Below are 23,676 nucleotides of genomic sequence, written 5' to 3' on the forward strand. Positions count from 1 at the left end.
CTTGTGAGTAAAATATCTATTAGGCCTACTACCGAGTTGACCTATGTCCAAAGGAGATTAATGGATGTAGGGAGGTATGAGGGGAGGGCAGCTGCCTCTCCTGAAGGACAGTCATTCATTAACTGGGGAAGAGACAAGTGTCAAACTAGACACAGGGAATTAATGGGAAAGGCTGAGAGGCCAGGCACACTGGAAAGCTCTTGGGTCCCTGGTGGTAGGTGATAAGAAGTTTGCATGCAGGGATGTGAGAGTTAAAGGGTCCAGGCTGGATGCCATGATGTTTAATGGGCCTTTTTGCTCTAACGTGGTTGATAGCTTGGGAGACAGGGTCTAGGACAGCCAAGACCCTAGAGTCCTGCTCATAGGTAACTGATAAGATCAGGAACCTCTTTTATATAAGTAGTCTTCTTAAAAATGGTTTATTCCCCCTCTATGTTTACTTTCTTTTGTTTAAAAATGCCAACTACCTGAGTAGCCCTAAATGAACTAAGGGAAGAGCTTTGTGTGGTACTTCAGTCAGAACATTAAGGGGAAGCTGGCCTTAGAGGCCAGCAAGTTCTAGTGTTGATGTCCAAGATCCTCATGAGCAAATTCCAAGGCCAGAGTCATGTGGTCAAGATCTTGTAGTTTTTTCTGAAAATTCTGGAAAAATTAAAAAAGGTTAGGTTTTGTGGAGATATATTTTGTAGGACATGGGAATACCCAAAACCTGTCCTTGATCCCTGTGGCTCAAGAGAATCAGAGGAAAGTAAATGAATACAGGACCAAAACTTGCACATGAATATTGTTTCCCTAATGTAGAACTTCAGTGAGCTGTGCTGAGAGAAATAGAAGACTTTTGTCTCCATTCCATAAAATCTACTCACTGCTCCCTAAGTATCTTTTCAAGAGTAATAACAATAGTAAAACAGTATGCAGTCAATGCTCTGGTTGCTTTACAAACATTCAGTGGCTGTATTGTTTTCATTAAAATTTTTTTTCAGATTATACTTCATTTTTAAGAGCAGTTTTAGGTTCACAGCAAAATTGAGTGGAAGGTACACAGATTTCCTGTATACCCTCTGCCCCTTACCATGCATAGCCTCCTGCATTGTCAATATCTCCCACCAGAGTGATACATTTATTACAACTGATGGGCCTGCATGGACACATCATTATCACTCAAAGACCTTACCTTACATTAAGATTCATTCTTGATGTGTTAGGTCATTCTTGTGTTACTATGAAGAAATACCTGAGACTGGATAATTTATAAAGAAAAAGGGTTTAATTGGCTCATGGTTTTGCAGGCTGTACAAGCATGGTGCTGGCTTCTGCTTGACTTCTGGGGAGGTCTTAGGGAGCTTGGCAGAAGGCGAAGTGGATCAGGCATGTCACGTGGTGACAGCAGGAGCAAGAGAGAGAGCAAAGGGGAAGGTGTCACACACTTTTCAACAGCTACTTCTTGTGAGAGTACGAATGTGGTGGGGTTTAACCATTCATGAGAAATCTGGCCTCATGATTCAGTAGCCTCCCACCAGGCCCCACCTCCAACATTGGGGATTACAATTCAACATGGGATTTAAAGGGGACAACATTACACTATATGGTGTATTTGGTGCATTACACTATATGGGTTTTGACAAGTGCATAATGAAGTGTATCATTACAGTATTATATAGAATAGTTTCATTGTCCTCAAAATCCTCTGTGCTCTGCCTTTCATCCCTTTCTCCCCCCATGACTGACAACCACTGATCTTTTCACTGTCTTCATAGTTTGCTTTTCCCAGAATGTCACATAGGTGGAATGACACAGTATGTAGCTTTCTCAGATTGCCTTCTTTCACTTAGTAATATGCATTGAAGTTTCTTCCACATCTTTTCATGGTTTGATAGCTCTGAACCTTTCAGCACTGAATAATATTTCATTGTCTGGATGTACCACAGTTTATCCATTCTTTCACTGAAGGACATCTTGGTTGCTTTCAAGTTTTGGCAATTATGAACAAAGCTGCTATAAGCATTCCTATTGGATGAACATACGTTTTCAACCCTTTTTTGGTAAATACCGAGGAGTGTGATTGCTGGCTTCTATGGTAAGAGTATGTTTAGTTTTGTAAGAAACTGCCAAACTGTCTTTTGTATTCTCATCAGCAATGAAAGTGCTTATGATTCCACATCCTTGCTAGCATTTGGTGTTATCAGTGTTCTAGATTTTGGTCATTTTGATGGCATATTGTGGTATCTAATTGTTTTAATTTGCATTTACCTGATAACATGTGATATGGAGCATCTTTTCATATGATTATTTGCCATATGTATATCTTTTTTGGTGAGGTGTCAACTAAAGTCTTTGGACAATTTTTTAATCTAGTTGTTTTCTTTCTCATTGTGGAGCTTTGAGAGTTCTTTGCATATTTTGGATCATAGTTCTTTATCAGATATTTCTTTTGCAGATATTTTCTTTCCTGTCTGTGGCTTGTCTTTGGATTCTTTTGACAGTGTCTTTTACAGAGGAGAAAATTTTAATTTTAATGAAGTCCAGCTTATCAATTTTTTCTTTCATGGACCATGACTTCAGTGTTTTCATTCAATTTTTTTTTTCAGAAAGAAAATTGATTTGCTAAAGCCTGTAGTTAATAGAGTGTTTTAAATATCCTCAGTCCCCCAGCCAAACATTTCACCATGCCATGGTGTTCAGTGAATTTGAGTTTACTATATCCTTTTTCCTATCAAAGCAATCTTCTCAGTTCAGATAAATAAACTCACAGTAAGTTACACTTGATTTATATGACTTCAAGTCTAATATCTCTTAAGGGTATTTGCATTTTAATAGGCAGCAGAAGGGTACATGTTAGCAAGTAGGGTACATGTTTTGGTTGGTAGAAAGACCTCATCTTTGCTCTTAAAATTACATTGTTTACCTTCAAGATTAATTCAGCAGGAAACATTAATTGGTTAGATGACCTAGGGTCACAATGCATGTCATTGGTAGGCAGCCAGTACTCCAGTTTGGAGCACTGAGGCTGGCACTTTTGTATTCAGACCTTGATCTTCCTCCCACCCCCATTCCCCATGAACCTCCTCACTTATGAGTGTAGTGTCCCTCATTCCCACTCAACCGCAAACTCTCCTCCAAACAGAGGTTGTAGTTTGTTAATATTTGTAATTTTCCCAACTTCATTCTCTTTTGCATCTAGTGTCTGAGAGTTTCATAAATACTGATAAGAACACCGAGGTCAGGAGATCGAGACCATCCTGGCCAACACAATGAAACCCCGTCTCTACTAAAAATACAAAAAACTAGCCGAGCGAGGTGGCGGGCGCCTGTAGTCCCAGCTACTTGGGAGGCTGAGGCAGGGGAATGGCGTGAACCCGGGAGGCGGAGCTTGCAGTGAGCTGAGATCCGGCCACTGCACTCCAGCCCGGGGGACAGAGCAAGACTCCGTCTCAAAAAAAAAAAAAAAAAAAAAAAAAAAAAAGAACACCCTGTGCCCCCACTTTACGGGAGAGCAAACCATGCCACGAACAGTGGTGGTGCCTAATGTTAGTCTCAGGCCCCTGGAGAAGTAGCTTTTAATTTTTCCCACTAAAAACTAAAAAAGGCTCTTGAACATTTCTTGTGTTATTCTTGTTTTCTCATTCGATTCTGATGCTCCATTAGCAGTGTTCTTTTGCCCTTCTAAGCCTTCCACTCAGTCTCCCCTCCCTTGCCCCCATCCGCAACCTCCTTCACTTTCAGCATCCTGCACCAGAGTAGTACATTTGTTATCATCAATGTAGTTATGTTGATGCTTTTTTATCACCCAGAGTCCGTCCATAGTAGTTTACATTTGGGTTCACTCTTGGTGACTATTCTACGGGTTTTGATAAATGTATAATGACATGTATGTATCTAATATTGTAGTACCAAACAGAAGAGTTTCACTGCCTGAAATGCTCTTGTGCTCTGCTTACTAATCTCCCCTCCCTTCGATTCCTGACAACCACTGATCTTTTTAGTGTCTCCATTTTTTTTTAGTTTGAGATGGAGTCTTGCACTATCACTCAGGCTGGAGTGCAGTGGCATGATTCTGGCTCACCGCAACCTCCACTTCCCGGATTCAAGCGATACTCCTGCCTCAGCCTCCTGAGTTGCTGGCATTACAGGCGCCTGCCACCATGCCTGTCTAATTTGTGTATTTTTAACAGAGACAGGGTTTCACCACGATGGCCAGGCTGGTCTCGAGTTCCAGACCTCAAATGATCCACCTGCCTCGGCCTCCCAAAATGCTGACATTACAGGTTTGAGCCACCGCACCCAACTGTCTCCATTGTTTGGTCTGTTCCAGAATGTCACATAGTTGGAATAATGCAGTATGTAGCCTTTTCGGGTTGGCATCTTTTGTTTAGTAATATGCATTTAAATTTCCTCCATGTAGTTTCATGGTTTGATGGCTCATTTGTTTTTAGCACTGAATAATGTTCTGTTTTCTGGATGTATCATGTTTATTTATTCATTTACCTGCTGAAGGACATCTCGGTGTCTTTCAAGTTTTGGCAGTTATGAATAAAGCTGCTATAAACATCTATGTGCAGGTTTTTGTGTGGATGTGTTTTCAACTCATTTGGGTAAAATGAAGGAACACAGTTATTGAATCAATTTGTATTTCTCTTTTATTCCCACAAATGACTCAGAGCCTTTGCTCTATTTCCCTCAAGTATCTGCTCCAATTTTTGTGTTTTCTCACTTGTGCTTCCTTGATTTTGGCCACGTGTTTCCTGCACTAGGTCTCCAGAGTCCCCAAGAATGATCTACGTCCCCTTGGAGTAATGTCAGAAAGAGTGAGATGCTCTATAACAATAATGCAGGGAAGGTTTTTTTTTTTTTTTAATTTTTTGAGGCAGAGTCTTGCTCCATTGCCAGGCTGTAGTGCAGTGGTGTGATCTCGGCTCACTGCACCCTCCGCCTCCTGGATTCAAGTGATTGTCCTGCCTCAGCTTCCTGAGTAGCTGGGACTACAGGTGCCCCCCACCATGCCCAGCTAAATTTATTTATTTATTTATTTATTTATTTTTTGAGACGGAGTCTCTCTCTGTCGCCCAGGCTGGAGTGCAGTGGCCGGATCTCAGCTCACTGCAAGCTCCGCCTCCCGGATTTACGCCATTCTCCTGCCTCAGCCTCCCGAGTAGCTGGGACTACAGGCGCCCGCCACCCTCGCCTGGCTAATTTTTTGTATTTTTTAGTAGAGACGGGGTTTCACCGTGTTAGCCAGGATGGTCTCGATCTCCTGACCTTGTGATCCACCCGTCTCGGCCTCCCAAAGTGCTAGGATTACAGGCTTGAGCCACCGCGCCCGGCAATTTATTTTTATTTTTATTTTTATTTTTAGTAGAGACGGAGTTTCACCAATGTTGGCCACGATGGTCTCGATCTCTTGACCTCGTGATCCACCCACCTCGGCCTCCCAAAGTGTTGGGATTACAGGCATGAACCACTGCGCTCGGCCCATGCAGGAATTTTTAATGTAGCAACTATATTTGGACAAGTCAAGAAGAAGAAACCAGAGGATGAATTTATAGCACCCAAGAGTTAAATTCCAGTCCTGCCATGCAGTTCTTACTGGGCCTTTTATATCACTATGAGAGTCTGAACACTGAATCTACCTTGAGGGAAAATAAAAGTCACTGCTTTCTGGTAGTGACAATTACCCTTGAAGATCCTGACAGGAGATGGAAAGGGAATCAGGCTCCCAAGAGTAGAGCCTGTATTATCTTTAATCCAATGTTATCTTTCTGTGGCCTGTGAAAGTTGCCCAGTGGCTTTCAGGAAGATGCTGCCTAATAAAAGTGACAAAACAAGCAAGCTGAATTTAAAAGTTAGAGATCCTGTCTACAGACTCACAGCAATAGGGATTTTAGGAGAGTCTATTATTTCTATTTTTTTTCCCAGAAAAAATGCTGAATTAACATTTTAATATTTTAGTTAATTAAAAAGTACTAATTAACTTTTCTAGATAGAGGGAATTTTTTGGGACAAGTATTATTCAAGTGATCAAAGGCTATGTGTTAGACACACTGACACTAACTTTTATAGTCATCTCTTCTCTGAATTGTATCCATAAAAAGACCCAGAAGGACAAACTTGGCATTTTAGCAATGTGGGTCAAATTCTATCGCTATGAGCTCCAGGGGACAGGCTGTCCAGTGCTTTTACTCTTCTTGAACTTGTGTTCTATTGAATAGCGTTTGGAGAATATGAACCTGGGTCTGAGGCTTTGAGAGTATATCATGGATTTTATAAAAAATTTGTTTTTAATTGACAAATAATAATTGTATATATTTATGGGGTCCAATGTGCCATAGATTTTTTTAATGTGATGGCATTTGTTAAATGGGAATTGAAGTCATTTCACTTTTTATCTTATCCTTTTTCTCTTCCCTGGCCTTGGTGGAGAGCAACCTAAGTCTTACCAAGGTCTGTACTCCCCCCATATCCCACTGGCTCTGGTCAAGGGTCTCCTCCATTCCCATCTTCTCTCCCTTAATTTTCAAATATCCTGAGACATCCCAAAGATAGACTGTGTGTTCAGATTTGCTTAAGTTACAGTCAAGCATCTCAAACTCAGAAGACTGGGCTTCAGGAATGGTGTAGGCCAGTGACTTTAGGAGCCCTCTTCAGCAAAGAGCAGGTGTATTCTTGTAAATTGTGTGGGAAGTAAGGCCCAAGCTGGATTGCTCAAAGCATTCAACTTGTATTTCTGGAGCAAAGGAAAAATAATAGTGTCTCAGAGTATAGCTCATCTTGTTAAATATTAAACTTGGTCCATTCCCAGTTCCCCTTTGGTTTCCTAAGTTTCAGTAGGTTTATTCAAGCTTGTCCTCTAGAGTACATTTCTAGCCTGTGAGTTAAACCCAGTGTTTCAGAATGACAGTCACTCTCAGAGGTGGGGCCTAGGTGAGGTTTTGCTGGGAAATGTTGGAAAGGAGCTGTAAAGTCACCCAGATGTGATATAATTTCTTCCCTTCTTGAAGGGACTACCAACTAGAAAACTCATGGCATAACTCAGAAAAGCTGGTCAGACTGTTATGAGGTCAACATTTTGGTTTTGTGTCTCTATGTAGTCTTTATTTTAGGTTAACTAAAACAAAAGTTTTCATAAATAAATTAAAATCTTCAATTCTTCAGAAATGCTCAAGGTAAGATTTAAGACATAAAGAATGAAAATCCATCTCATCTCTCCCACTTCTTGTAACAAATACCATTCTCTGTGCAGAGATTAGAAAATCAGGCCAGGTGCGATGGCTCACATTTGTAATCCTAGCACTTTAGGTGTCCAAGGTGGTAAGATTGCTTGAGGCCAGGAGTTTGAGATTAGCCTGGGCAACACAGCAAGACCCCATTTCTACAACAAAATTTAAAAAATTAGTTAGGCATGGTGGCCCACCTATAGTCCTAGCTACTTGAGAGGCCGAAGTGGGAGGATTGCTTGAGCCCAAGAGTTAGAGGTTACAGTAAGCTATGATCATGCCACTGCACTCTAGCCTAGGTGACAGACTGAGACCCTACCTCAAAAAAAAATCACAATTCAATTATGTTTTATTTTGCCCATTTGAGTGATTTTAAAAAATACTGAGCCAATATTTTTAAATGTGAGTGTTTTCACATAGATACTTGGCTTTCTGACTTGTTTTGAAAAATTGGTGTATCTGGAAAGTTAGTGTGGATTTCCAAATGCCAATGATCAACCGTGATGAAGGCCCCTGCCCACTCTAAACAGGGCAAGGCACCTGCAGTTAATCACAGTCCTCACATTTCCCTGTTGTATTCCTGATCCTCTTCAGCTCATGCCTTTTACTGCCTTCCTGGCCCCTAGTAGCACTGAAGTCTTTGACTTGTAATTTGTGGGATATTATGCTACTATTTTCTTGAGGAGTTTGAAGTCCTTACATTTTAGCGGAGCTCAACCCTGGGCTGTCTTGCAAACACATTCTATTTAGCAAATTCATTAATTACAGTTCAGAGTTTCTTTGAAACATGTTAGGCTCCAACAAAATTAATTTGAACAAATATTCTTTGTTTTAAACTTCTTTTCTTGCAATGCATTATGACATTAATACTTTTTAATAAATGATAATTCCGTTTCATACAATTTTGTATTTCCTATGAGTCCCTAGACTTACAGAATGACAGTTCTATATCCTATTTAAGCTAAGAATCATTTTCTATTAAAATGAAATTAAGGATAGGTGTTAACATATGAATATGCTGGCTTCCTACATAATTACATTGGTCCAAGTTCATATATTATTCCAAACATGAATCTTTCAGGCCAAAAAATATTCTCAAACATCAATACCCAATCCTGAAACAACCAATGTAGGGATTAAATAGGAGGGAGAAATATTAATATATTCACAAAAGGAAGAAGGAACAAGGAAAATCTGAACTTTAAAATGCAAATGGTAGGATACTGGGAGGCTACTGCCTGTACTGATGAGTTCAGAACCTCCAAAACCATGACCAGATGCAGGTCTAAGGTAAGGTGAGTGAGGCAGGCACAGAATTTAAGAGGATGCCAGCAATCTCAGTTATCACCACAAATGATTTATTAATAAATTCTATTATTTCCCATCCTCCCCATTTTATAGCTGAAAAAATCTGAGGTTGAAAGATACTAAGTAAGTTGTCCAAGGTAACAGCTAATAATTGACAGAACCAGGATCCAAGCAGCTTGACTCCAGAACCTACCCATGTCCATTTACTATAAAGTCTAGTACTGCTTGGCTGACTCAGCCCACAGTTAGATCATCACGCTCATTGGATGCCAACATGACTCCACTATCCCGACGGTCCCTACGAGGTTCATGACCTCAGTGCAGCCATACATAAACTGGCTCTGGGGAGCTGAATTAATTCAGTGGGAAGATGTGGCCTGTTGGTTTTCTTGTACTTCATGCTTTCTGTTCAGTGTAGTGTTAGGGAGGAGAGGGAGGAGAAGGATACAGGGAAAGAAGGAAAGAGAGAGAATCAGGAAATACAGACATAGAGAGAGACCAGAGTCTAAAGACCAAAACAATGAACAGATAACCTGTGGTTGGTGGAGGCAAGAGCAATGGGGAAGGGACTGTTTCACCATAAAATGTGAGCCCAGAATGGAGGGCATGGGGGCACGCTGCAGCTGAAGAGAGTTCATGTAACTCATACTAGAGCTGTATTGAAATGACCTTCCAGGCTCTGGGAGTATGTCTGTGGCCACTCGAACTTGTTTTCTGGCTTCCTTGCTGTGTGTTTCTTCTCTTGTCCTTCCCTAAACATCCATTTTGAATTAAAAAATATTATTTTAAATTGACAGTCCATATATTAATAGAAATAGCCTAAGGTGTTTACTGCAACCCAGAAGAGCCCAGTGGGCCCCATCCCTGCTTTCAGGACTCTCTCTTCCCTATCTGAGGTGTCCTGTCCTCCTGTCTTTTCACTGACCTCCCCTTTTTCCCTGGCCCCTGCCTTCCTAGCCATCATTATACTAATGTAAGAGCCTTTATCAGCGGATCCATGTTTTTCCTTTGTGATGCTTCATGAAATGGTAAAGAGCCCAGTTGTCTGGTGCTCCCGCAGCTGGGAGTACTTCATTATCTGTCAGTTTCTCCATGCCTTCAGGGCCTGAAGCAGAGAGTGAGGAGGAGACGGCTGGCCAAGAAGGGGGCAGTGTCTGAGGGGGACAGCATGCAGAGCTAAGAAGGAAGTTCTGTTACATTTGCAGTACAGAGGAAGCATGTCTGTCTACTTTACAGGCATATTTCCTGTAGAACACTTCCCTTCAATTTCAGACTTACTACTACTGCCATAACCAGATTTAAAATATATTTGCTAGATTTTCTAGCACCACTTAGCTCACTAAAGATAATATTTAGCTCTCTAACTCAGTGATTCTCAGTCCTGTCACACTCAACAACCCATTTGGCAATAAATATTTAACATTTTGTAATGATGACTCTTTTATTACTTGTATGGATAATATAACCTATTTATGAATAATTTATTTTATTTTTTTATTATTATACTTTAAGTTCTAGGGTACATGTGCATAACGTGCAGGTTTGTTACATATGTATACTTGTGCCATGTTGGTGTGCTGCACCCATCAACTTGTCAGCACCCATCAACTCGTCATTTACATCAGGTATAACTCCCAGTGCAATCCCTTCTCCCTCCCCCTTCCCCATAATAGGCCCCAGTGTGTGATGTTCCCCTTCCCGAGTCCAAGTGATCTCATCATTCAGTTCCCACCTATGAGTGAGAATATGCGGTGTTTGGTTTTCTGTTCTTGCGATAGTTTGCTGAGAATGATGGTTTCCAGCTGCATCCATGTCCCTACAAAGGACACAAACTCATCCTTTTTTATGGCTGCATAGTATTCCATGGTGTATATGTGCCACATTTTCTTAATCCAGTCTGTCACTGATGGACATTTGGGTTGATTCTAAGTCTTTGCTATTGTGAATAGTGCCACAATAAACATACGTGTGCATGTGTCTTTATGGCAGCATGATTTATAATCCTTTGGGTATATACCCAGTAATGGGATGGCTGGGTCATATATGGTACTTCTAGTTCTCGATCCTTGAGGAATCGCCATACTGTTTTCCATAATGGTTGAACTAGTTTACAATCCCACCAACAGTGTAAAAGTGTTCCTATTTCTCCACATCCTCTCCAACACCTGTTGTTTCCTGACTTTTGAATGATTACCATTCTAACTGTTGTGAGATGGTATCTCATTGTGGTTTTGATTTGCATTTCTCTGATGGCCAGTGATGACAAGCATTTTTTCATGTGTCTATTGGCTGTATGCATGTCTTCTTTTGAGAAATGTCTGTTCATATCCTTTATGAATAATTTTTAAAATTCTCTAACTGTACAAGAAAAAATAAGAGGAAATTAAATGAGTAAATATCAATTATTGGGCAGGAGTCTACCAGAGAAATAAAAGACTGTCAGGGATTCTTACTTGTTTTTAGCTAGGACTGTGAATAATGCAGTCTGATAAGGTGTTTTATTATTAGCTACTCAGAGCAATATGAGTGGTTAATATATGAGTGCTGCTATATTCCATGACGTGGTTGCCCGAAAGGGTGACTGTTGTACGCAGAATAATGGTCTCCCCAAAAATGTCCAGTCCCAAATATTGGAACCTGTGAATACATTGCCTTACATGGCAAAAGGTACTTTTCAGATATGATTAAGTTAAGGATCTTCAGATAGGGAGGTTATACTGCATTGTCTCGTGGGCCAAATGTAATCACAAGGGTCCTCGTAAGAGAGAGGCAAGAGTGTTAAGAGTCAGAGAAGGAAATACAGCAACAGAAACAGAGGCTAGAGTGATCCAGGGCCATGAGCCAGTGAATGCTGGCAGCCACTAGAAGCTAGAAAAGGCAAGAGAAGGGGTTATCCTTAAAACTTCCTGAAGGACCACAGCCCAATGGGTCACTTTAGACTTCTGATTTCTAAAATTATAAGACAATAAATTTGTGTTGTTTGAAGCCCCTACGTTTGTGGTAATTTCTTAACGGCAACAAAAGGATGCGAATACAGCTATCAACTCTTGGAAAATTCCAAACTATCAAAGTACAGTCTTTATAAAATTTGTATGATAGCTTCCTTCCTGGAAAATTCATTATGTATTCAAAGTGTGCAAAAATACTTCGTAAATATATGTAAAACTGAGCTTGATTCTAGACTCAAATAATTATTACCAGGGTTTTCCTTCTGTTGCCTATCAAGTCTTCTGTTCTCTCTCTCTTACGTTCTCTCTCTCTTACGTTCTCTCTCTTCTCTGCTCTCACCCACTTGCAGTTTTTGATTTATATTTCATGCCAAGCCATTTAGCTTCCATCTTCTTTTGCGGTCTTCTTGCAGACAATGGCCTTGTGGCTTTGCCTTGCTTTTGCAGAGCAGCCCTTTAAGATGTTTTCCACAAACATGGTTCCTTCCCCAAGGATGCCAGCTGCTAAAATTCTTGTATGAGGAAATTGTTCTTCCTTCAGCCTAAAATGACCTTCAGCTCCCAGTTCTTGAGTTTGACTGATGCCCAGTGGTCCTTCAAAACTCATCTCAAGTGCTGTAACTTCCAAGTAGCATCTTTCACTTCCACTTCATGGATAGGTCCTCCTCTTGGGTTTTCATTGATATCTACACTTACATAGCTTTTATCTTTTACCTACTTTGTTTTTCCTGTGTGCAAACACTATGCTAAGCACTTTAGATGTAGTTTGTCATTTATCTTCTATATCAATCCTATGAGTTATTATTTATCCTCATTTTATAATGAAGAAACTGAGACCCAAAGAATAAATATTTAAAATTTATAGATTAAAAAATAAAGGATTCTTGTACTTAGAATCCTTGATGTTTACAAAAGATTAAATTTCAAAGGGTTACCTTTAAAAGGATTAGTTGTTTACAATTTTTTACCCATTAGTGATTATTTATTATATTTGTATGTACAAAGAGAAAAGTTTTCAGACTATGCCCCAAACTCTTCAGGTTGCCTGGGTTTATTTTATGCCTTTGTGTCATTTGAACTTTTTACAATGGTTGATTGGTGGAGTTCTTATTTGGCCTTCATGTATAAAATTTAAAGAAAAAATTAAAGGTTTTAATGGTATTTTAAATATATTCTAGGCCAATTCTTTGCTTTTATGTTTTAAAATATAGTTTTTCATGTGTAGTAAGAAATTTCATTCATTCACATACTGATTTGCTCCATGCTTACTTGAGTGTCACTGTGAACCAGGTTCAGTTCTAGGCATGGAGTATGATAGTGAATAAGAAAGATGAGGGCTTTGCCTCTGTGGATCTCATATTCCAGTGGGTAATGTGTTCAACACTCTAGTAGGTAGCCATAGTATTATGAAGAGAAAGGAAGCAAGGTAAGAGCTAGAAAATGGTGGGGGATTCTCTGATACATAGCCGAAGGAGGTCTCTCCAGGGGTCTTGTATGTGAGCATGGACCTGGGTAGAGTCAGTGAGAAAGCCATGTAAACATCTGGTGGGGTGCGTTGCAGAGTGTCGTTTGTAATTTGTATGCAATAATTTGGGTTTTATTTTGAAGTCAGAGTTACTCATATCGAAGGTATCTGTTGAGCATGTCCTGGGTGCTTGGTGGGTGGGATTGTGGTAGATAACAGGGAAATATGAGACATGACCTTGGCCACCTTGTTTATAATCTTGATGAGAATTGAGAAAAAATATGCATGTAAAAATATAGAATAGTAAAACATTATGGAATTATTTGACACTAAATTATATGACACAGATTCTAGGTTTTGAGGGACCCCTTTGGGTCTTTCACCTTTTAGAAGTAAAAGTCTAATTTTGTTAAATGCAAATATTTTGAAGGACAAGGCAGTAGAACTAAGGTAAGAAGGTGAGAAAGGTTCTTTAATGGAACTTTAGTTCTCACTCCTGTAGGGATCTCTTCCTCTTAGGATGCTACTTAGGGAGCTTGTGAAGTAAGATTCTGGTTAGAGATAGGAATCTCTACTGGAAACCAGACAGTTGATTTACAGTATATGGCATCCACAGAAGTGGTAGGTTTCCTTGGACCCAGACTCTTGTGTCACTGAAGTATGGTGGGAAGGGCAGCAAATATGTTATTTTTCTTGCTTCTCTTCTCCATGGCCCATGGGAGCCAATTTAGACTTAAAATAAAATTAAGACTATGAATTTTCTAGCACCAGACTTAGCTCATTTGGGGATGTCAATAAATGATTTGTGACTAGAACATGTATATGCTAACAGTATTTGTGCTAGTGGGATTATGACAGTTTCTGTATTTTTCAAGTTTTCTGCTTTCCACAAATCCTGATTGTTCATAACACAGTTTCTAATTATACTTCAGTTTCTGATTATATTACCTATGAAATAAAAACAGGTAAAAATGAATAATTTGAAAAAGCATTAGATTCATTATGCTAATGAGTACATTTCCAGTTTTCACAATAGATTTTTCTCTACTAAATTTAATATTTTGCTTCAAAGATTGATGCTTGAATCAACTCTCTTTTATTTTAATGAGCGGTATCATTGCAAGCATTAATTATAATATGTAGTGTTCATACTATGATTTTCACTCAAACATGTAGAAACCTATTTTTAAAATCAGTAATCCCTTAAATAAACCTACCATAGCAGATACGCAGCAAATATTTACATTTTTAAAGAAGGGCTTAGAGGTTAACTGACAAGAAAAAGAACACAGTGACAAAAAAAACTGGATAAGGTTTTCTTTCACCTGATAGGAAATACACTTTTTTGAAAAGCTGCCTAGACTGTTCCTCAAACTGATCCTAATGATGCTAGTGAGGTTTCCTGAAATACATGTAAGTGCTGCTACAAACCTGAGTAGGAAGGCTTTCCCTGCGGTTTTGATTTATAATTTCATTAGCTGCAAAATCAAAGACGAGACTCCCCCTTGTTTTGTTCTCTGGTGTTGGAATTCCAGGCAATGAGCTCTACGTGTGCTGCTTCTCAGATGGGGGCCTTTTATTGTTTCTGATGCTCTTTCTTGCAATTGCACCATGGCAATGTGCTAATCCTGGTCCTGTTTGCCTGCACATGCCTGCCTTGCCTTTCCTTTGCTCTGCCCACTGTAACAGTAGGATCAAACCTTGCAGGTTAGACTGAGTCTTACGCTCCTCCTTGTCAGTTGATTTCTGGCAGGAATCAACCAATGGAAGGTTCTGGAAGGTTGAGGGTAGGCGAAGCCAGGGCCCCCAGCTTCCTCCAGGTGATCCAAATGTCTGCCACCTCCCTTTATGCTGTAGCTTGGGGAGGTGGGGAGTGGCTTTCTGCTGCTGCTAATCTCTGGGCTCCCTCACTTTCCTGTTTGGCTCTCAGCAGCTCTCCCATCACCTGTGCCACCAATTCTCTGTTGTTAAAGTCTCTGTTTTAGATTTAAAGTGGTTTTTGATTTCCCACTTGGACCTTGGGATACTTGCTAACAGAATGAACTGTGGTTTTCATGATAATTTTTGGAAAATTACAGTTTATAAAATTTACCTCATTTTAGGCCTGAAAGAAGAGAATACTATGGGAAAACTTAGAAGGTAATAATGATATCATTTTGTAGGCAGCTGTTTCTGAGATGATGAATTATTTTACATGCTGCTATAAAATGAGACATTAATTTCATAGACCTTTGAGTTTCTTTAATATACTCTTTGGATTTATAACATTTTTGTAATTAGCAAATGATCTAATGTGAAATAAAATGATCCCACTACAGTATGTTAATTGAAATACTTAAAAGCTTATATATAACAGCATAACATCATTGTCCTTATTTGAGACAGACATAACTACAAGATAGACTGAGAAATAAGTTTACATGATTTTTCTGAGATAGAGGAAAAATGTATATCCTGGATCAGTTACTAGCATTGATAAGAAAGGGACTAGTATCTAGCATCTTCCTCATTTCCTTAGCCACACAGCATTCTGCAGTGGGAAAGCCACTGGACTTAGAGTCATAAAACATAGTTCTTATCCTAGGTTAGGTTTGATGGAGACAGGGATGTGCAAGTCATTTATTGAGGAAAGGACTTGTAAGGAAGTGAGGGAATATGATGGGGAGAGAACCAAGATAAGCAAAGATGTGTTTCAGCTGAAGTCTAGTCTCAGCCTCATTGCACAGGAAACTTTGGGGCTTGAATGTCACCAAAGTGGCTGGGGTTTGGTACCCCTGTATCAGTCAGTCATTCACTGTGGGAGGCCCCTAGGGTAAATGTATGTAATCTGCCAAACTTTAACATGGAGGGCAATTCTCTGGAGAAAGGTGTAGCTATGAGCTCTTAGCAGCAACACCCACAAGTTGCTGAGAGATGGATAAACTGACATAATAAAGGAGAGATGTGTGAGACAGTCACAGCATCTGCTGTAGATACCAAGAAACATAGTGTCATGTCTCTATCACTTACAAAGCTTTTGGTACCAGACAGGATACATAACCCCTCTAAGCCTCAGGTTCCTTATCTGTTTTAAAAATAAAAAAGTCAGGGAGTTGGTAATAAGAACTACTTTGACTATCACTCATAAATGTGCTTTGAAGCTGGAGACTATTATCCTAAGTGAATTAAAGTAGAAACAAAATGAAATACTTCATATTCTCACTTTTAAGTGGGAACTAAACATTGGGTACTCATGGACATGAAGATGGGAACAATAGACACTGGGGGCTGGTAGAAGGGAGAAGAGGAGGAGGACAGGGGACAAGGGCTGAAAACTACCTATTGGTACTATTCTCACTACCTGGGTGATGGGACCCCAGGTGGTGACCTCAAACCTCAGCATCATGCAGTATACCCATGTAACAAACCTTCCCACGTACTCACTGAATCTAAAGTAGCATAGGAAATAGATATATAAGTAGTGAACTATATTTTGTAATTGATGATTTTAATGTAGAGCATACAAAAACAAGAGTAATTAATCCTGCCAAGAGAAATCGGAAAAGGCTTCATATAGGAGGTGGTATTTGGGTTGACCATTAAAAGATGAATATGAATTTTCAAAATGGGCATTGGTAGACAGAAGCCATGCTCAGTAGAAAAAACAGCTTCGGCAAAGGTACAGAGACATGAAATCACCTGGAATGACGAGCTAATGCCAGGTGCTTTAGTGACTAATGCAAAGGGTGTGTTGTGGGGTGAGGTGGGGATAATTAGATGGGGTAGAATGTGTGGAGAAAGGTTGAACCAGCCCAGATGGCAATGCCCTGTATTATATTCTAAGGAATCAGAGCAGACAGACATCTCTAACATAGACGTATATGTATAGACCATGTAGTCAGCATAGTGGAAACATTAAACTGAGGTGTGACTGTTGACAAGGCAGTGTTGGAGTGAAGGTCTTGCTGGAGTTAGAAGGAGCCTTACCTGCCATTTTCAAATGTGTTTCAGATGCAGTCTTACAGTGGAAGTTAACATGGTCTAAAAGTCAGAGTTGTTCTGATGGAATCATTGAGGGTAAAGGATAAGAAGGGGCCTGTGGGGTGGGGGCCCAGAGACCTGTCTGAGTGTCCCTTTCCTCTTTTTGTTTACCAGGTGAAAAAGCAAAAAGTCACATGAAATGTGTATGATTTACCTTAGGCTAGAACACGAATCTGTGGAAGTGTTGGAAAACCTTCCACCTTACATTTATGTTCTTTATATATCTAAATATTATGGACAAAATCTCAAATGACGTGTGAAATTTTGTTTCACGAAATGTTGAGTTGTAATAGAGTCCAGTCAATGTTGGCTGTCATTATTACTATTTTACCCATTAACCAAAGCACTCAAGTATATTTAGGAAGCAGGTATGGGAAGGGTGAGGGAGAGAGAGAGTGAGAATGTGCTGAATCCCTTCTTGGATCCGGGGTGGGTAAGGGAAATGGGAGTCCTGTGTCTGGACTGATGATGGGACAGCTGTCAGAAGTTGTCTCCTGCAGGCTACAGCTCTTCTTTTGTAATCATTCCGCAGTCTCAACATCAGTCTTGGCGTGAGGTGGCGGAGGAGGCAAGTTGTAAAATGTTCTATGTCCAGGTTGCTCTGAGCTCTTATCTTCTGCCCCATGGTGACACATATCTTCTTTTTTTTTTTTTTTTTTTTGAGACGGAGTCTTGCTCTGTCGCCCAGGCTGGAGTGCACTGGCCAGATCTCAGCTCACTGCAAGCTCCGCCTTCCGGGTTCAAGCCATTCTCCTGCCTCAGCCTCCCAAGTAGCTGGGACTACAGGCACCCGCCACCACGCCCGGCTAGTTTTTTGTATTTTTTAGTAGAGACAGGGTTTCACCGTCTTAGCCAGGATGCTCTCGATCTCCTGACCTCATGATCCGCCCGTCTCGGCCTCCCAAAGTACTGGGATTACAGGCTTGAGCCACCGCGCCCGGCCTGACACATATCTTCTTAATTTGATCCCTAAATGAGGTATCTCAGTTGGATGAGAGGAGCAAAGTGCAGAGGGAAGGGGAGCAGAGGAAACACATCCATGAGTGGGGGGCAGCAGGACACAGGGCCTGCTAGAATTACCTGTGGGGTTTTTTCAAGCTGCTCACTTCTCTCCTTCCACTAGAAGAGTGGACATTATACCCCCCTTGGGTAAGGGGAGGTGACTGGCGAGCCTCTGAGCAATGGAGAGTGCTCTATTCCTTAGCCATGTTGGGGAGAAAAGTAGTTCAGAACCTCTGATTTAACCTTTACTTCTTTTTTGTCCTTCTGATAAATTCTTGGGAGAATCCTTTCTAACTTCATGTTAGCCATGACACCTAGCAAATTGCTAGCTCTCAGTATTTTTTTATTACAGCCCTTAGCATGTATAATTAATCCTAATGATAGTATGACAAAAATGATAACCATCACTGCTGAAAGTTTTACAGTCATATGGTAGATAGTTCTGGACAAATTCTAACATTTCTTTCCTGATTTAGCAATGGGGAATGGAATAAGAGGAAAGAGATCTCATATGTGTTTTCTGTGATCCTCTGTCTTAAAGATATTCTGTATTCGGAGTCACTTCTAAACACCTAGAGTCATGAGTGAATAATAGTGATATAAAAAAGAAAGATGGCTGCCAAGAGCTTTGCATTTTGGTAATTTGTAGGTAAAAGGATAGGTGAGGGGGAGGAATTCATAATTTATAACTCAATCTTTTAAATGAAATAAGCTTAGTACAAATCCATAGCTTAGCTCCAATGGAGAGGGTTTTAAAAAATTTCTTCAGTGCAGTTTAGACATATTTAAGTAGCAGGTAAGAAATGGTACAAGGTTAACTGTATTGTAATTTTATCCCTTTTTTAACTTACATTTAAAAATTTATCATACAGAGACATGCACATGGTTATAAAAGTCAAAAAGTACTAAAAGACATATATACAAAAGTAGCACTCTCCTTCTCCCCTGCCCCAACTCAAGGCCATTCTCCAACAGTAGTGAACTGCTTACAGCTCGTTTCTTGTTCTATGACTTCCTTTATTGCGAACTTGGAATCTTTAGTTTCATACCCTATCCCCTCACCTCCTATATTCTTTCAATATAGTTATTTTATAATATTTGGTTACATCCATATTCATGAGTTTTTTTTTTTTACTAGATAAATGTTATTTATTGCTGAGCCAGATAGTAGGCTATGATTACATAGTTTTATGTGATAACTTTCTGTTTTTCCTGGATTTAATAATTGCCTTGTTCATTTTTTAAATCTGCTTCACTGCCTTCAAATTTCTGGCCCAACTCTTCCCATGCCCTACAACAGCTTTGTCAAATGTCTTAAATTTTTTCTCCTAATCAAACCTGTCAAACAATCTATCATATCCATTTTTTTGAGACATCTGTACCCTTCAGCTATTCTCTTTCACCCTAGATTGGGTCCTCCTGGGGCCTGTTACAGAACTGGCCTTTGCCTAATTCACTTTGCTTCTCTCTCTTGTGTCTGGGATGCTATTTAATTTTATCTTATTTTATTTTATGTTTTCATCCTTCTGTAGCTTCCTGAGAAGTCATGGGAGGTAAATGTTCTGAGACTTCAATGTTTGAAAAAGAGTATTTATTCTACCTTTATGCCTGATTAATAGTTTGGCTAAATTGAGAATCCTTGGTTGCAAATAATTTTCTCTCAGAATTTTGAAGACATGTCTACACGGACTTCTAGCTTGTAATGTTGGTTTCAAGAAGATGGATGTTTTTCTTATTCCAGATCCTTTGCCTGTGACCTGTGTTTCCTTGCTGGAAACCTTTAAGATCTCTTTATCTCTGATAATCTTGAATTTCACAATGCTATCCTCAGTGTGGGTTACATTGCATTCATTTGCTGTCTTTTAAGCCAGAAATTCATGTCTTTCACTTCTGTAAATTTCCTTGGTTTGTTTATTTCAGAATTTCTCCATCGATGATTTCTCTGTTCTCTCTTTCTGGAACCCCTGTTGGTTAGATTGAACCTCTAACTTTCCTAAGTTTTCTGCCCTATTTTCTATCTCTTTGTCATTTTGTTCTACTTTCTGGGTGAATTCCTTGACCTAATCTTACTGCCTTTTTACTGTTTCTTATTTTTAAATTTTAGCGCTATTTTAAAAACTGTATCTAAAATGACTTTATTAAAAAGTTTTTTTTATAGCATCGTGTTTTAATTTCATGGATGTAAATTTTAAAAAAATTACTTTTAAACTACCTACTTTTTTCCTTTCCCGTTAGATGTGCTAATACATCCTTCATGCAGGAGGGGACTGGTGCCAAGAGTGTGTCTATCCCTAGGCCTGTTGGGGAGAAAAGTGTCAGAACTCCTGAGACTTCTGATTAGAGTGTCTTTGAAGTTTTCTTTTCTTCCTGCAGTGTATCTGTTTCTTGTGAGTTTCCTTCATTTTCTCAATTACTGATTTGCTTGTCTCACTTTAATATTGCAGACTTTCCCCATGTGCCTGGAATCCTTGGCTGTCTATTCATATTCAAGAGAAAATCTTTGGAAAGCTGAGGGGAAGTTTTGTGTCAATTCATTGGACTTTTCAACTTGTGGGCTTCACCGTAGGGCCATTAGGATGACATGGCTTTTTCAGCAGGGGCCTTCAAATGCCAGAATCTGTAGTATTTTGGCTGACGGTGGTTCAGTTTTGCTAGAGAAGTTTCCTCCAATCATCTGGGGGTTCAGTCTGTGCAGTCTGCCGACTTTCATTTCATCTCCCTGTTTTCACTCGTATGTCTCACCTCCACTTGACCTTCTTCTGCCTCTTGTGTCTAAGTCTGGATCCATACCTCCTCCAGCTGGGCTAAGGAAGCAGTAGCCAGACCCAGCCTCTTCCCACCTTCAGAGGCACTTGTGCTCACTGCTGTCTGGATTCTGTGGGCATTTCCAATTCACTTCTCATCAGTGCCTCCCTTTGGAAGCACTTAGCTGTGTCCCGGCTCCTCTCTGGTGAGCCATCTACTTCCCTATTGCTTTCTGCCATCTTATGATTTAGTTCACAGTTAAAACTGTCTCCAAAATGGATGAAGGTTGACTTTCTATTTCTGATTCTTATTTCCTTAAGTGTTTGGGTGATGTTTAAGATGAGAGAGGTTGGGCTGGGTTCAGTGGCTCTTGCCTGAAGTTCCAGCACTTGGGGAGCCCAGGCAGGAGAATCGCTGGAGCCCAGAAGTTTGAGGCCAACTTGGATACCATAGCGAGATACTTTCTCCACAAAAAATTTAAAAATTAACTGGGTGTGATGGTATGCACCTGTCATCCCAGTTACTCAGGAGGCTGAGGTGGGAAGATCGCTTGCACCTAGAAGATCGAGGCTATGGAGAGCCATGATCGTGCCACTCTACTGCAACCTGGGCAACAGAGCAAGACTCTGTCTTGAAATGACATGAAATGAAATGAGAGATACTGGAAGTATCTACTGTCTTGAAACTGAAAATCTGGTAATCATCACTTTAATTATAATGGGAAATAATTCGTGGTGGCTAAGTAAATTGCTGTGTAGAAAGACATTTTTTTCCTATTAAATTTTGTATCTGCTGAAAGCTGTTATACAAATCTGATGAAAATATTCCTTTTTCTTAAATTTGTGAGGACAGGTGGGAAACAATGGAAGCGATTGATTATGGCTGAAAATCACATTGCAGACTGTTTTGCCCCATCATTGATAGACTGGGGATTTCTTCCCTTATTTGCATACAAACTTATACTTTCAGATCGCATCAAGGTTAGAATACAATGGAAGGTTGTAGTGAATTTTCCAAGTGATCTGTAGTACTCTGAATTTTTGCACAAAAATCCCAAGTACAATCTCGACCTGTGGAAAGAGTGCTTGGTATTCTGGTGTCATGGAAACTGACACATCATTGTTAAAAGCAACAGAGGGAATAGGAGAAAGAGTCAAATGGTAGGACTATGATGGGAAGAGGATACTGAAGTATTTCCTGAGAGAGAGAAGTTTTATGGGATTGATACAGGAACAAGATTATAGGTGGTCAAAGAGGATAGTTGAGGATACTGAATACTTATTTTATATGGCAAAGTCTGTGCTTGGAAGTGCCTTACATACATTATGTTATTTAATTATCATAATAACCCTGTATGAAAGATGCTGTTACTTTGATTTTACGGGTTAGGAGGCAGAAAATGAAGTAACTTGCCCAAATTTACACAGGACCAGGGTTCAGTCCTTGGCGGGCTTGCCCTGGAGCCTCTGCTACTAACTCACTCTGTGGTGAATGAAGAGACCACGGAGATAGTGAATAGAAAAAAGGGAGGCAGCCGGTATTAATGTACATCCAAGGAAACTGCGCCCCAGGGGTCTTGTTTGTATTTTTGAGAAGAGGGGTGAGGAAAGGCACTGTGTCAACATTTGCTTCTACTTGAATGTGCACCTCCCAGTGCTCCTCCATCAATTAGAACTGTCTTGAAGAATGCTGCCTCAGCTTCTGAAGAGAAGACCCCAGGACACGCATTAATGAGAGGAGTGGGAGTCACAGCTGACAGAAGAATAAAGCTCTCTGAGGGAACCTGGGGACCCCAGTGAGGCCTGGAGCTTGTTGACAGAGCAGCAGGAGACCCCTGCTGCTGGGCTCCCCCTGCCTCTGTAGCCTCCCTGCTGCATCTTGGAAGAGCTCACTCTTCCCCCGTGACTTACCTTATATGGGACAATTAATCAGCAATGCGATGGCAGGAGACACTCTCTATGTTGTTCATAGCTTGGGCTTCTGACCAGACAATCCACCATTGCCCTCCTGGTTCCCTTAGAGAAGTGCCTTTTCAGCAGTTTGCAGAATCAGGTTGCAAAAGCAAAGGGCACACAGTTAAATGCATCACATCCTTCATTTATTTAGTCAATTGCTTTTGGGAGAAGCATGGGTTTAAAAGAGAGTGCTGTTTTCTTGGGAGAGGTAATCCCTCTTTCGTCATTTATTACTAGGATGCTTATCAGAATTACTTTGGACAAGAATGACTGGATTCTGTTACTCACTAATTCAATACAGAAGGAAATCCCTTAAACAAAATAGAATTTTTGAAGGGCTTTCCTCTGCCAAACTGGTTTTGATTCTAAGAGGAAGGCATTATTATTCCCTTTTTAAAGATTAAGAAACTGAGGCTCAGAGTTGTTTATGTAACTACTATACCCAAGGCCACACAAGTGTTGAAATGGAAGCAGAACTAAGATTGCTTTGCTACTAATCAGCATGGTGCTCTTTCTTGTTTGTTTGTTTATTTATTTATTATACTTTAATTTCTAGGGTACATGTGCATACGTGCAGGTTTGTTACGTATGTATACATGTGCCATGTTGGCGTGCTGCATCCATTAACTTGTCATTTACATTAGGGATTTCTCCTAATGCTATCCCTCCCCACTCTCCCCACTCCATGACAGGCCCCAGTGTGTGATGTTCCCCACCCTCTGTCCGAGTGTTCTCATTGTTCAATTCCCACCTATGAGTGAGAACATGTGGTGTTTGGTTTTCTATCCTTGAGACAGTTTGCTCAGAATGATGGTTTCCAGCTTTATCCATGTCCCTACAAAGGACATGAACTCATCCTTTTTTATGGCTGCATAGTATTCCATGGTGTATATGTGCTACATTTTCTTAATGCAGTCTATCATTGATGGACATTGGGTTGGTTCCAAGTCTTTGCTATTGTGAATAGTGCTGCAATAAACATACGTGTGCATGTGTCTTTATAGCAGCATGATTTGTAATCC

The sequence above is a fragment of the Trachypithecus francoisi genome, unplaced genomic scaffold (assembly GCF_009764315.1).
Source record: "Trachypithecus francoisi isolate TF-2019V2 unplaced genomic scaffold, Tfra_2.0 Lachesis_group1, whole genome shotgun sequence".
Lineage (NCBI taxonomy): Eukaryota > Metazoa > Chordata > Mammalia > Primates > Cercopithecidae > Trachypithecus > Trachypithecus francoisi.